The following is a 14,212-nucleotide window of genomic DNA, read 5'->3' on the forward strand; positions in this document are numbered from 1 at the left end:
CAAGTTTTAAGAAATCAGGGTCTGTAATATTTGGAATTAACAATATAATGAAAAAAATTATTAATCTCTGATCTATCACATTTAAAACTAATTTATTCCTGATTCTGATTCAATGGGTTAATTGTCAATTCAGATCAGAGCATTTAAATATCAGACCTGCTCAATTATGAAGAGTGAAGACAATTAAACATAATTAACGAATAGCAAATGGAATGGATTTTTCTGATTGGTTTCACTGCATTGTTCAATGATTATTTGATATCGTTCATGTTGATATATAAGATATTGACAATATTGCAAGTAAAACAAGCTTCGTGATTCGTGTTTTATGATTTGAAGATAACTGTTTGCTATAAATTAATAAATGCGGTAGGAAACGTTCTTTTTTCCCCCTTTCCCCATTTAATGTAATATGCATTATTACTTCTTTCAAAAATTTAATTAAAAATTAAAAAAAATTACTTTAAAGTGAATGATAGATTAATATAGATAAGGTAATTAATTTATTCGAGGTTTTAATATTTAACTCTTTGAAAAGAAATGTTTTTGAGATTAGAAGGACATTTATTTATTTGTAATAGTAAATTTTAGTTTAAATATTCTAAACAAACGAAAAAACTTTGATTTACTTTATTTATTTGACTAATCTTGTTAATATTATTATTTTTTTATTCTTATTTTATTTCAATATTTTGTTATCTGTAATTAACAATGCCATTTATTAATAAATTTGTAATTAATCTTTAATTACCTCCAAATTTCTGACATTATAACTAGAGACACGGTGTATCGAAGGCCTTGAAAATGGAAAAATTAATAATGTACACGTTTCTCAGTGTTTAGAGTATCTTTTATGTTGCATGGAATAATAATTAAGCCTAATATTTGAAAGCAATGTAGCAGAAGGAATTCTGCAGTGAAATAAGAAAATTTTCAAAATTTTATTTTGAATTTAAAATTTAGAAAGAGACTTAAACTGATAAAATTACGTGATAACCGTCGATATTTCAAAGGCGGTGAAGGTTATTTGGAAAACTAGTTTTCGTTTCAGGTGTGGCAGTTTCGATTTACTTGAGGGTAGACATCCTACCGTATAAGGTTTAAGAAATGATATATTTATATTAATAAAAGGTAGAACGTAATATTATTATAGTGTTTCACTATGACAATGCTGACATTAAAGTTCATAATTCTATATTTTATATGTTCAATTTTTAAATGATTATTCTTTTGAAAAATCTACTATTTATCAAACACTGAAAAAATTATATAAGATTTTTCTTTGAAGAATCGGATATTCAGAAAGCTGATGTTCATAAATATATTAAAAGGCAATTTTGATATTGCAAACATTTATAAAAAAAATAGAATCAGAATGATACCTTTGATTTCTTAACAATTTAAAATAATCGAAGATTGTATCTGATTTAAAAGATAGTTCTTTCATTTTCTTTTCTTTTAATTCTGTTCTTTTCGAACATTGGAATATTCAACATTAGAACGAAAACTAGATTTTATTCAGTGCTTTATTAACTTTGAAATTCATTTATATAATTTAATAAAACCATATAACTGGTTTTGCGACACAACATCTTGTTTGTTTTCGAATCAGCAGTCGTATAAAAATTTTATAATTATTTTCTTTTCTTATTACATTAAATTATGTTCATTTAAGAGCAGATCTTTTAGTGTAAATTAGACACTAACAAATGTTTGCTAAATACCTTAGAATTATTACCTTAGATTTATAATATCTCCGGAGGTATATTTAAAAATTTGTAATATAGTTTAAAGAGTATGCGAAACATATTTATTTTAAGCTATATCATAAATGTATTTCCATTTTTTTTCCTTTCATGTCTTTTAACAAACATGTCCAACTTAATTTTCTGCATAAAAATTTTTTTTATCTATAAAATTTTATAAATATGAAAATATCATTTGATATTTCTGTGGAATAATAAGTAGGAAAAAGAAAAAAAGGGACAACATAGAATATAAAGAAAATAATAATAAATAGGAAAGAGCGGAAATGTTTTTAGTGTCTATGACAATATGTACCAAGGTGTTCAAGCGTACGGAAAAGACACGTTTGTTATGTAGTTCTGTTATAAAACGTTTTGTGCTACGGCATTTCCTTATTGTGAAAAATGGAACTAATTGACTTTCAGCTTTACGAAACAACTTGTTTCATTTGTTAATAGTTCATTGTTTTATTCTGTAATAACAATTTGTGCTTAGGTGGAAGGAATTTTTAACGTAATTTTAGACTGACCTCCTTACTGAAAAAACAAGAATTGGTCTGTTTACTAATTGATGAAGGCGTAGGGAAATATTTAGTGCTTTTAAATTAGTAAAAAAAGTCATTAAGAAGGAAAAGAATTTCTTGGGAAGTTCTGAAAGTGTTTTAAATGAAAATTAATATTCTATACTCATTTTTTTTAAATTTCAATACTAAGCACTTGGTCCAAGGCAGAGCTTTTATGAATTAAGATCCAGTGATAATTTACACAAAGTATGCAAACATAAAGGAAAGGAGGAAATAAAGTAAAGTAAAAGAATTCAGTAGATTTAATTAATGTAATATAATATTCATTTAATTTAATTTATGAATCTTAACTTAAACAATTAAAAAATTTTGATGTAATATAACAATAGAATTAATTAATAGCAATTATTTACATGTCTAGATAAAAAATTAAACTTTATAGTACAATAAATTAAAATTAATATGTAAGGAAATAATGGCTTAAAGTTTCCCTTTTCTATTTTCATTTATTAAATTTAATTAAATTTAATATCAGATGTATTTTCAATTCCTTTATTCCGAAATCCGTCAGACATTACAGATGTATTGTTTTAATTGTCGTATAAATATGTTCTATTTAATGTAAATATGAATGTTTCTAATGAGGTCTCTGTAATTACTATGACTTCATCTTTCTGCTCTGTTTTATGTCATCATAGCGCTATTAGAACAATAAATATCTGGTTATTCTAATTTCTAAATTTCGCGGTATTGTGACTGTATGCTTTTAATTCTTGTAAACTTCACAGATATTAAATATAATTATTTTTTATTAGCTTATAACGATAGAAAATAAGTACGCGAAAATATATTTGATAAAAAAAAGGATTCGAATTTCAGGGCAAACAATGTATATTTATTGTTGAAAACCCAGCGAAAATATTTTTAAAAAATTGCCAAAATTTATGAAAAATATCTATGGCTATTAAATTGGTATAATTTAAAAGTCAGTTTTTAAAACAATTTTGGAATAGTGTTAAACTTTTTTATGTAATAATATTTTCATAAGCTTTCATGGAAAAACGTCAATATTCAGCTTAATTTTCAATTATTTGAAACTTAAAAAAAAAAAAAAATCGCACCAAGATGCACATTTCTGATCTGCAATTTATATATGTTGCCAAATTTGGTAACAATAAGGAAAACAGTCTGGTTCTGTTGAGGGCTAATACACGGTAACACACGCTGTTCTTAATTATTAGTAGAGATATGTGAATACGTATCATTCTCTTTTTTGCCGGCTAATTGATTGAATTTTGATACATCGTATACATGAATTCTAAATTTTCGACGATCTCTAATAATTTTAAAATAATGTAAAGCTATTAACTAATTGAGTATAATATAAGTTTTTAAGTAGAAGTGAACTTATTAATATTGCATTAATTGCCTTTAGATCAAATTCAAAAATTCATGGGAAGATAAGGATGATTGAAGGACAACTCATAATTATTTATATAAAAATTAAAAAGTGCGAAAAATCTGTCATAAAAAATGTTATTATTATGTGGGTATTTAATCAAGTGGGAAAATAGGCTTAACCGTTCTATAGATGGATAATTGGAATGACTTATTAACCCTCTGGCTGCGTAATTCTTTAGAATAACTATTTAGATGCGATGTTTGCAAATAAGTTGAAATATTTTTCAAAGAAAGTGAAGTAATACTATATGTTACTCGATAATAATATAATAAAAGTCTGTAATTATAAAAATAAACGCTCTAAACTGTGAAAGATGCGGGATGCAACAGAAAATGGACTGAATGTCAAACCGTGGAAATCGCGGGATACGCAGCTGGGGGATTAATTGAAATAGATGACCATATCTTCCAATTCTATAAACCTCAAAAAAATGTTTTTTCATCTTATTTTAAAACTCAAAAAATTACCTCCTTTCCTATCAATTTCATTTCTGTACAAATTGTTTATTCTGTGCATTTTTTTAAAAATTAATTTCAAAAAAATCGACAAAATTCAAACGCATCCATTAAAATGGACGCATCTGAATGCGTTTCAGTCGCATGCTTTTGCCAATGTTAAAATGTATATTTAAAAATAGCTTTTTTTTTTTTTTTTTGGATATTACTTTTGAGATTGGATTTTCGCTTTTATTTCATAATATATATATTTTTAATTTATGCTCAAAATAAAGTAATGCAGATTAGTTCAGTTAAATTTACATGTTTTAGTTGTATTAAATAAACTGAAATTTAAAATCTGCTTTCCATATTAATCATAAAAAGTCAATGAATACAAGAAAGTCAATAATCTGGACGACCCCAGTAGATCTCGAAAGGCAGCTAGCTATAAATAAATATGTTTATATTCACTATGAGTAAAACAAGATAAATTGAGGAAACCTCATGATTGCTGAAAAGAATGGAAGGTTACCGCAATCTTGCCTAATGCACGTGAAAAATTCTTGAAATTTTAGCAACTACCAAACCAGACTGTCGGAGTTATTAATCATAGGAATATTGCTTTGCTACAGTATTTTTTGTTTCTAAAATAAAAGTGCTTTAGTATAAAAGTGGTTATGAATACGGTAGTATTAAAGGAAAATGAAGCAGCTCTAATTCAAAATAAATAAATAAATCGAATTTGTATTACATCAAATTATTATTATAAGTGATAAAGATTACCTAGACATAGAATGACAGATCATTTCTTGATAATAACCAATGGAATCTTTTCTGAAAAATAATTAGTTCTATTAGATTATTTCTCGAACCGGAAGCTCACTGTTCCCTTATTGCACAATTCATTCATTCTTTCTTTCTTCTAAGTGTGGAGTAAGCGATCGGAATAACTTTTCAGGTGATTTTATCTTACAGCATTGTGGTTTCTTTCATTTTTAGTTTATTATGACCTTCATGTCATACAAAAAAAGAATCTTAAGCCTTCTTGAGACAAATATATTTTCCATTGTATCGGATTTCTTTTTGAGCACGATCGTGTTGAGACGAGATTGGTTTATAATATTTTTGCGTAAGTATGACAATTTACAAATCATTAGAAGAATTATTTTTTCCTCAAACTTTTTTAATATGGTCTGTGGCAACTCAAATTGACTAGTGGGAATGATCTCCCGAAAATTTTCTCTCATACTCTCTTATAAATGTGCTTGTGTGTATTTTTAACTGCATGCTATTGGCGAACAATAGTTATGTTGTTTCCTATGGCACTTGCCATGGACAACCCCACTGTTACGAAGACAGCGATTTAAGCCGATAGGATGCGTCTCTTGTTTTAGTGGCGCCAACTAGGGCCAAGAGTATGATTTTGCCACTCATGAATCACTCATTCGCTTGCACAATCCCTTTTTACAGGATGGCACATTCACACATCTCACAGATAGAACAGAGGAAGCACAACCATGCCCGAACCGGGACTCGAACCCAGGATGCCCTGATCACGGGGAAGACACGCTACCCCTATGCCAGGACGCCGGCATAATAGTTATGAAAGATCCTATTAAAGTACAACATTTGGCGATTTTTTGTGGCGATTAATCGCCGGAAAGCAGTAAATATACAATTACCAGAAATCCGAATGCCCATTATGGGCGCTCTTTTTCCAACCGATTGATACAGAAATTTTTATTCAGAACTATAATTATAGCTGCAAAATCACGCACCAGATTTCTTATACATAAGTTATTGCATTTCTAAATTATCTTGTTTACTTGCTTGTGAAATTACGGATCGACAGATGGTCGACATCTTGAAGGATTTGTTTCGAAATTTCATACATAACTTCACTTTAGATGATGAATTTAGCCATCAAATTTTACATTGCTGTCTTCATTTTGTATTTATCGTGTTAATTTATATTTATATAAGCTGACACACAGAATTTCTCTGTATTTAGATGCATGCAAAAATACAGATAGACAGACGGCTAACCTTTCGGTGGATTTGTTTCCAAATTTTTGCACGGATCTACGTATTATATGCTAAATTTTTGCACCAAATTCTATTTACCTAACTATTTAAGTTTTGTAATTATCGTATTCACTTGTATTCGGATAGACAACTTTCCTCTGAATAGATTATCTGTAAATTCTGACAACTTTGGTGTTAAATCCACACACCAAATTTCACCTGTCTTGATCAAAGTTTCAAAGTTTTTTTTGTTTTTTTTTCGTGTTCACAAACATGATAATTCTGGATTCCTCGAACCCATGGTGATCTGTAGTAATTGAATTGGAACTTGGAATTAAATAATTGGAATTAAATTAATTAATTATTTTGGATAATTTTAATACATTCTCTTTGTATTGAAGAGAAATGAGAAGAAAATAATACGATACCCGTATGTAATACTTTGTATGAGATTAATACTTTTAATAATAATACTTTGTATGAGAAGAGAAATAATATGAAATATTTGAACCTACCCAAGTGCAATTGGAAAATCTTAAAAAACTGTAGTTTTGTATAATTTTGATCGATTTTCTTTGTATTAAAATTCCAATTAAATATGTACATATTTATAGTTAAAATCAGTAAGAAAATTGTTTCATTTTATAGTGCTCTTTCAATAGCTTATAGCTGTGTAAATTCATGAACTATGCGATCGTTCGAAGCTCTCTTCTTATTGTCAAAATTTCATTAATATAAAAATGGCATTAAGTACTTCAAAAATTACGTTCAGCACGAATTAAGCGATAAATTTGTATTGCTTTAGTGTAAAATTTATTGCGATAAATTTTGAAATTTCATGTTTTTACAGAAAAGTGTATATATATTCTAAAACATTTTCCTTAATTATTGAAATAAAATATACTAGATTTACTACTAGAGATAAGATACTAGATTAGACTAGATTACTAGATTTTAAAATAAAACTTTACTATAAATTTTATCATTATAAAAATACCCCCCCCCCAAAAAAAAAATTAAAAAACTAGATTTTATGTCCAAAAGTCAAGTCAATTTTTAAATGCTATATTTATTAATTATTAAATTTAATATGAAGATACTACTTTTGATTTGAGTGAGTGCTAAAATAATGACAATAATTTTAATTTTATATTTTCTCTTATTAAATCTGTACAGTATTTTTTTACGAGCAGTTATAATAGAATCTATTTTTAAGGAATTATATTTCTTAAAAATTTTATTTAGTTGTACGTGCGATAAGATTACATTCTATACAGTTTATATGTTACGGTCAATGTAAATGTACGGTTATTATTAATACTAACCGATCAGTATTAATAATAACCAAACCGGTTAGTATTAATAATGACCGGTTAATATTAACAATTATTAATACTAACCGGTCAGTATTAATAATAACCAAACCTGTTATTAATAATAACTGATAATTCATATTGACTGTAGCATATATATGGCCCTTGTGGAGATATTGTGTATTCAGAGTACAGAAAAATTTAATGTAAGAATAATTTTTGTAAGTTTTTTCAATTTTTCTTTTTTTATTTATTTTCCTACAACATCAAAGGTGTACTCCTCCTGTTTTTTTTTTTTTTTTTTTTTTTATATATATAATACTCATTAACAGATTAAAGGATGAGTTAAAAAAAAAATGTTTTTTTTTTCTTACATTTAACGCTAGCGATTGAGTTGGTTCAACAAAAGAAGAGCATTGCTTTTTTTTTTTCTGTTGTTGTCTTCTTAATTCCTCCTCCTCGTAAAATCAAATTCCCTGCCGAGAAAGGAAGTAGTAAAGAACAAGAAAGAAATAAATCCCGCATCTTACCTTGCGCGCTTTGCGACCGCTGAGTTTATTTCATTCTGCCCACCCGTTCTACCTAAGACCGAACCAGTTCTACGGCTTCCCCGATACCTGGCTGAAAAGAAAGGCACAGCCGCAATTTCATTCTGCTCTGATCTGCCAAGCGATTTTGTTTTCCTCCTGAGGTTCTTCGACGAAAGAAAAAGGTGAGAATGATTCGGAAAAAAAGCCAGGTACATTGAAAGGATGTGTGGAATTATTTGTGGATACGAGTTGATTTACCAAGATTAGAAATCATCTACAAGATTGCTGTTTTCTTTGTGGATTTATGACCAGCCGGAAGTATCAGCTGTGTCTACAGAAGGATTTGCCCTGACCCTCGCAGCATTCCATACTGCCCTCTTCTGGAACAGCAAACGGTTTTTTTTTCAATAACAGTTCAGAACACCAGAATCAGAATTTCGCCGGAATTATATTTGAATGAGTCAGAATTTGTTCCGGATTGGTTTATTTATTTCCCGAAGTCAATTAATTATTTTGAATAGAATTCTTAAAATTTTTAGTTCAAAGCGTGTTATCGTTTGGTGATAAATTAAAATATATATAAAAGAAAAAAAAAATATTCCGAAGTATTAATTTTTTAATAAACAATTTAAATTAAAATTTTATTTATTGTTCAAAGATATAATTTCTTTTTCTTGGCAATGGCTTCCTTTTTGTGATATGGCTGATTTTAAATCCACCAGAAGATTAGGCCCAATAGCTTTGAAAGAATATTTTGCATTTTTGGAAAAGTTGAGAAAGTTGTCTTCCTTATTGTCAACACTGAACAACTTCGAGGCTATATCAAGTTGAACTTGTTTGGAAGGATTCAACAAGTTACTACTTGATTGTCAAATGACAAGTTACAGAGTGAATTAGTGAAATAATCGAAAGTGCGCCTTTCAAAATTCCATTGAGTGGATTTATTATCAATATGGATTAATTACTTTTCAAAGGAGTTTTTATTGAAAGCTGCGTTAATAACTTCTCAATCATGGAGTAGCTGACATCATCTTCAACATCGAACACCTGAAATAAAGTAAGTCATTTTAAAGTTTCTTTAGATTAGCATTTCTATATCCATGTCGTCAAAAATTTTTTTCTTCATTAAGGTAATAATTTACACATTTAGAAAATTTCTGGAACAAAAATAAATTTTTCGTTGAATTTTATATGGCCATTAAGCCTTATGTTTCTTTTATGTATCTGTAATTCCATTACATATGCATGCTTTTAATGGAAGGAAAATGCATATAAAAGTTTATCTCAAAATAATTTATCCTCAGAATAATAAGTTTTTATAAGATTTATTTTCCCTATATCGTTTATCAGGTGAATTGCTCTACGCTGAAGGGAAATATCGCTTCATCACAACGTGAAAGAAATTATTTCCTCTAGACAATTTATTTTGACCTTTCTAATATTTAGCAGAAATTTTATATCTCCAAATGAAATAATACTACTTAGCGAAAAACGTCTCAAAGATAAGCATTTCTTTTATATACTAGAATATAAATGCAAGAATAATATTTGAATTATTTTAAGATTGTTCTTTTAATACTATAAACTGTTTTATTGAAGTATTCTTGCACTGTAATATCCGTAATCAACTGTTAGCTAATATTTTTTTATTCTAAAAGGGACAATAAGTTGAACAATAAAGTGAATTTTGTATGCAACTTTGGAAAGATTACACCAATGATTCGAACATGATGTTAGAATAGAGATAAAAAAAAGTTGTCTTAAATAATGTTTCTGGCGTTTTCTTGATATTTATCATTATTTTTAACTTGTGGATTTAGTCTTCGATTTATTTATTTCATCGTTCAAAATTTTGTCGTTTGTGGCACGGTGTAATTTTTCAGCTATATAAATATTGTTGATTATTTCAGTACCTTTATAGTGAAGATACTGAAAAGACTTTTGACAACTCGTAATGGCATTTTAATTCTATATATATATATATATATATATATATATATATATATAACACAGCAATGAATTGTTAATTATTTCTATCCGATATTCATAAAAATTGTAGTTCAGGCTCACTCTTTATGGTCAGAGACTGGAATAATTATTTTCTATTCCAAATATTTTAGCTACGATTTTCTTTAAATAATAAAAGGACAGTCAAAATATATCTCTGAAGAAAGTTGTGGAGAATGATTTTAATTTTATAGCCTACCATAAGAATAATAAATTGTTTTTTTTTTTTCATGTATAACTTTAATTAGGAAAGTTTTCCAAGAACATATTTTTTAATCAAACCTTCAAAATTATTTTATTTTTTATTCCATATCAATTATTAAAAGCATTTATTATATATTCCTTTGGTAGAATAATTTTGTTCCTTTTGGTAGAATAATTTTGTTCCTTTTGGTAGAATAATTATAATAATAATAAGAAACGTGAAGAGTACTCTTAATAATACCTTCATCTTTGTATATAAACACTCGAAAAAAATAATTTTGTTTTCTATAGGTTAAAATTAGGTGGCATTTTGGCATAAAATTTGAAATTTTACTTCCAAAATTGAATAATTGATTCCAAAATTGAATCAATGACAGAAAACAATAAAAAAAATCTTTTATACTAAAATAATTCAAAAAATAAGTTGGACTTATTCTAAAATCCAATGCAGCCTGCAACATCAAAGCAACTTTAAAAAAAAAGCAAATCACAGGAATCGCTCATATCTGTAACTGACAGATACGTTATTAAATAAATGAAATTTCCATTTAGTATCAAGACCATATTCTTAGCAATAATTAGGAGAACAATTTATTTTATCCAACTGATTTTATGACCACTTTCTTGAAGTCCTTATTGAAGTCTTTCTTGAAGTCTTATTGATAATCACTTTTCATTAGAAAAATAATTTAAGACTCCTGTACTTGTTTATGCCTTCAGTTATTATGCTAAAATTCATTTTCTGGATGTCTTTATATTTCATTGAAAAGTCAAAAGATTTTTAACTAATGAAAATTTTTTTGAAACCCGTTTGTTATATTGCATGAAACAAAGTTTTGTCTCCTTTTTTTTGCATGCTTTGAGTTTTTGGTGTTTTCGAATTTTTTACCATTTCATCATTTTTTTTATGGAAATGAGATCTTGTCGCTACTTTTCTCTTTTTTGGTGTTGAATATTTATGAGGTAATATTTTTCTGTCTTGTCATTTCAGACAAGAAACGTCAGCTAATAAGCAAAATATCAAATGGTAAGGTCTGAAAGGTTGATAATGATAGCAGAGGATAAATTATTGCTTATGCTAACATTTTGGCATGAATTATTTGTGGAATACGAAAATTAACGACAAATAAAGATAACAGTTCAAGCGGAAACTCGTTTTTGGATTAGAATACAAAATTTATTTTTTGAGTCAGTATTATCACTGATTAGTTAAAATTAATTTTCAGACTGAGATTGTAGAATTGTGATATCTTATTTTTGTATTTAAGATTACCGATTGTACATAAATTCATTTCTGACTTTAAATTACTGCTCATTTAAAGTGTTATCAACAGATTATAGCAACTGCTTCGTTAGAACATGTTCCTGGATTAAGATTTCTCATTAAATGTGATCTGGTTTCCCGATTTATGCTACTTGCTGAATAAAAGTTCACTTCCGGATTAAGCTTCTATCTTAAATTCTTTAAATATTTTTTTAGTTGCCGATTGCTGTCTTAATTGCGCATTAAGCATAAAACGTCTTAAATCTTTCAGGATCTTCAGTTTGAGTTTTTAATTAGGAATAAAGGCTTTCATTTGATTAATGGATAGCAGTTATCAACCAAGAACTACTTTTTGAATTCCATGTTTATCATTAAAAGCTTTTCCTATCTATATCCTTTGCCGAGTAAAACTGGATCAAATACGTTTCATTTCTAAATATGATGTAGTTATTAACTGAAAAAAAATTAACATTGGAATTTTTATTCTATTATATATAAAATATAGAAATGATTTTTTTTGCTCGTATTTCATCAATGCTGTACAGTTGATCTGAATGCAATAAAGCTTTGCTAATTATTATATCTAATATATAAAAATGAATTTTTGTTCGTATTTTATGCGCTGCCATACTGTTCATCCAATGCGATAAAACTTTGCCAACTTATTGCTTTGAATCCATAAAATCTAGGTTTTTCAAATGGCCAGTTGTACGTTGGATGCTCATGAGTTGGACAGCCAAGAAATTCATTTATGTTTGCTGAAAACGAAAAAACAAATTAATGTTGTTTACCTTAAAGTATATTTGAATAACAAAGTTAAAAAAAATAGAATAAATTTTATTTATACATTTACTTTAAATATTGTTCAATTTCATTGAATGTATATATTGTTGACAAGAAAATAAATATCATTCTTTCTATAATTACCAATTAAACAAGATGGCTATTTCAATTATTTCTTTTTTCTCTCTCTCTCTCTATATATATAATAGCCTTATAGCTTTTCATTTCTATTAAAAGAATCGCAAGCGTGTACACTGCTTTGCATGCAACAGCTCTTTGCTTTGTTACTGTTATAAAGCCAAATACCTGCAGTACTAATCCACAAACAAAGATTACACTTTCCAAATTCGAACCAATACAGAGCGTTTAATTCAATTTTTCTTTCATGTCCTTTGTGCTTATGCAGCTATAAGATTCGTGATTCGAAAATGAGTAGCGGATCTTTAGAATATAGTCGTGCTGAAAAGCTGAAGGCATGGAGGAATTTAGGAAACTTGCGCACGCGAGAATGTGGCAAAGGAACAATGGAACGTCGTGATGTTGGAGTTAGGCAGCTCTGGAGAAAAGAGAAACCTACATATGTATTTTTTGGGGGTTCAATTCTAAAGTTAGAATGAAGAGAATCTCTCCAAAATCGCGTGTAACGGTTTAGGACCCATTTTTTTGACACAATGTACCGCTATGTAGATGAGGATCCGATAGCACGAACAAGATCAGAACAATGGAGATTTGCCAGAATGTCTGCTTTCGTTATTTTTATCTTTAATAATAATAACGCAGATTTCTTTTTCGGTGGCTTTTTTACTCTCAATGGCTCGCGTCTTTCTGAACAGGATCTATTTCGGGATCTTTTTTCTTTTTTTAATCATTTTTTTTCTTCTGTTTTCAATGATAACAGCTGGACATCGTGAGGGCCGGCGGATGCTTGTTGTTTATTGTTCGATAGCTTCAATGAAGCAGTGAAGAAGAACTCTTTTTTCGTATTTCACATTTATCTGCCTATGAGAATCTCATAATTTTTTTTGAACGAAAAAGACGTGTTTGATAGAATCACTTGTTGCAGTGGTGCCGACATGTGTTAAAGTTGGAAGGGTCATGCGAAAAGCTTCGTTAGTTTCCTGCTTAAAAAATGTTATACAAGGAATTTCTTTCCGGTTGCTATTGTTGATTTACAATATATCACCATAATTACTTATGAATAAAAGTAAAAGTAGCTATTTTATATTGTTATATTAGGTTTCAACTTTTTTCTGTATTTCTAGATATGATTGAGTTATCTGAAAAATAATTTGCATGCAACGTACTGGAAATCAATGGCATGGAAAAAATCGTATAACTATGTATCAGGTTGCGAATGATTTGTATTTATTCAGATTTTTTTAAATTTTAAAGTCTTTTTAGAAAAACTTTGAAGGAAGTAGTTATTCTTTATTACAAGAAAGATCCCTTTAAACTTTTATTGGCACTTTTTTGTTCCCTGAAGTATAGCATTAATTGATATAGTATAGAAATATAATATAGTATTAATAGATAAATTCGTACATAAAACTTGAATTCTAAATATGCTGTATAGTATATCTGTATCAAGAATTCTAAACACTACAAGTGATGTAATTATATATAAATAACTTTATAAAGATGCTGAAGTAAAATTAAATACTGTCTCTTATATGTAAAATTCATGAATTTAGAAAATTAGAAGAATGATGTGTAAACAAGGCAATCTGTCTTGTAAGTCTGTACTGTTTTGCTTTAAATTTATTTTCTTTAATTTTAATAGCAAACATTTATTTTCTATTCCATAATTTAAATTGATAATGTTTAATATACGATTTAGACTGCCACTTAAACACAAGCACAATTTCAGATCTCTGCATCAGGCTATTATTTAATCCTTTTGAAGAAAATCACGTATCAA

At 27.9% G+C, this 14,212-nt stretch overlaps 1 protein-coding gene across 2 annotated transcripts in view; it reads left to right on the forward strand.

Moving 5' to 3' along the window:
- LOC129954627 (uncharacterized) overlaps positions 1-14,212 on the forward strand; it is a 237,614-nt gene that overhangs the window by 99,396 nt on the left and 124,006 nt on the right. The window contains exon 1 of one of the 2 annotated variants that reach the window (XM_056068158.1): positions 8,070-9,093. The exons of the other annotated variant lie outside the window; for it this stretch is intronic. The gene's annotated coding sequence lies outside the window, so the exon portion shown is untranslated. Of the gene's footprint in view, positions 1-8,069; positions 9,094-14,212 lie in introns of those variants that run through there. 2 annotated transcript variants of the gene reach the window in all.

The sequence above is a fragment of the Argiope bruennichi genome, chromosome 2 (genome assembly GCF_947563725.1).
Source record: "Argiope bruennichi chromosome 2, qqArgBrue1.1, whole genome shotgun sequence".
Taxonomy (NCBI): domain Eukaryota; kingdom Metazoa; phylum Arthropoda; class Arachnida; order Araneae; family Araneidae; genus Argiope; species Argiope bruennichi.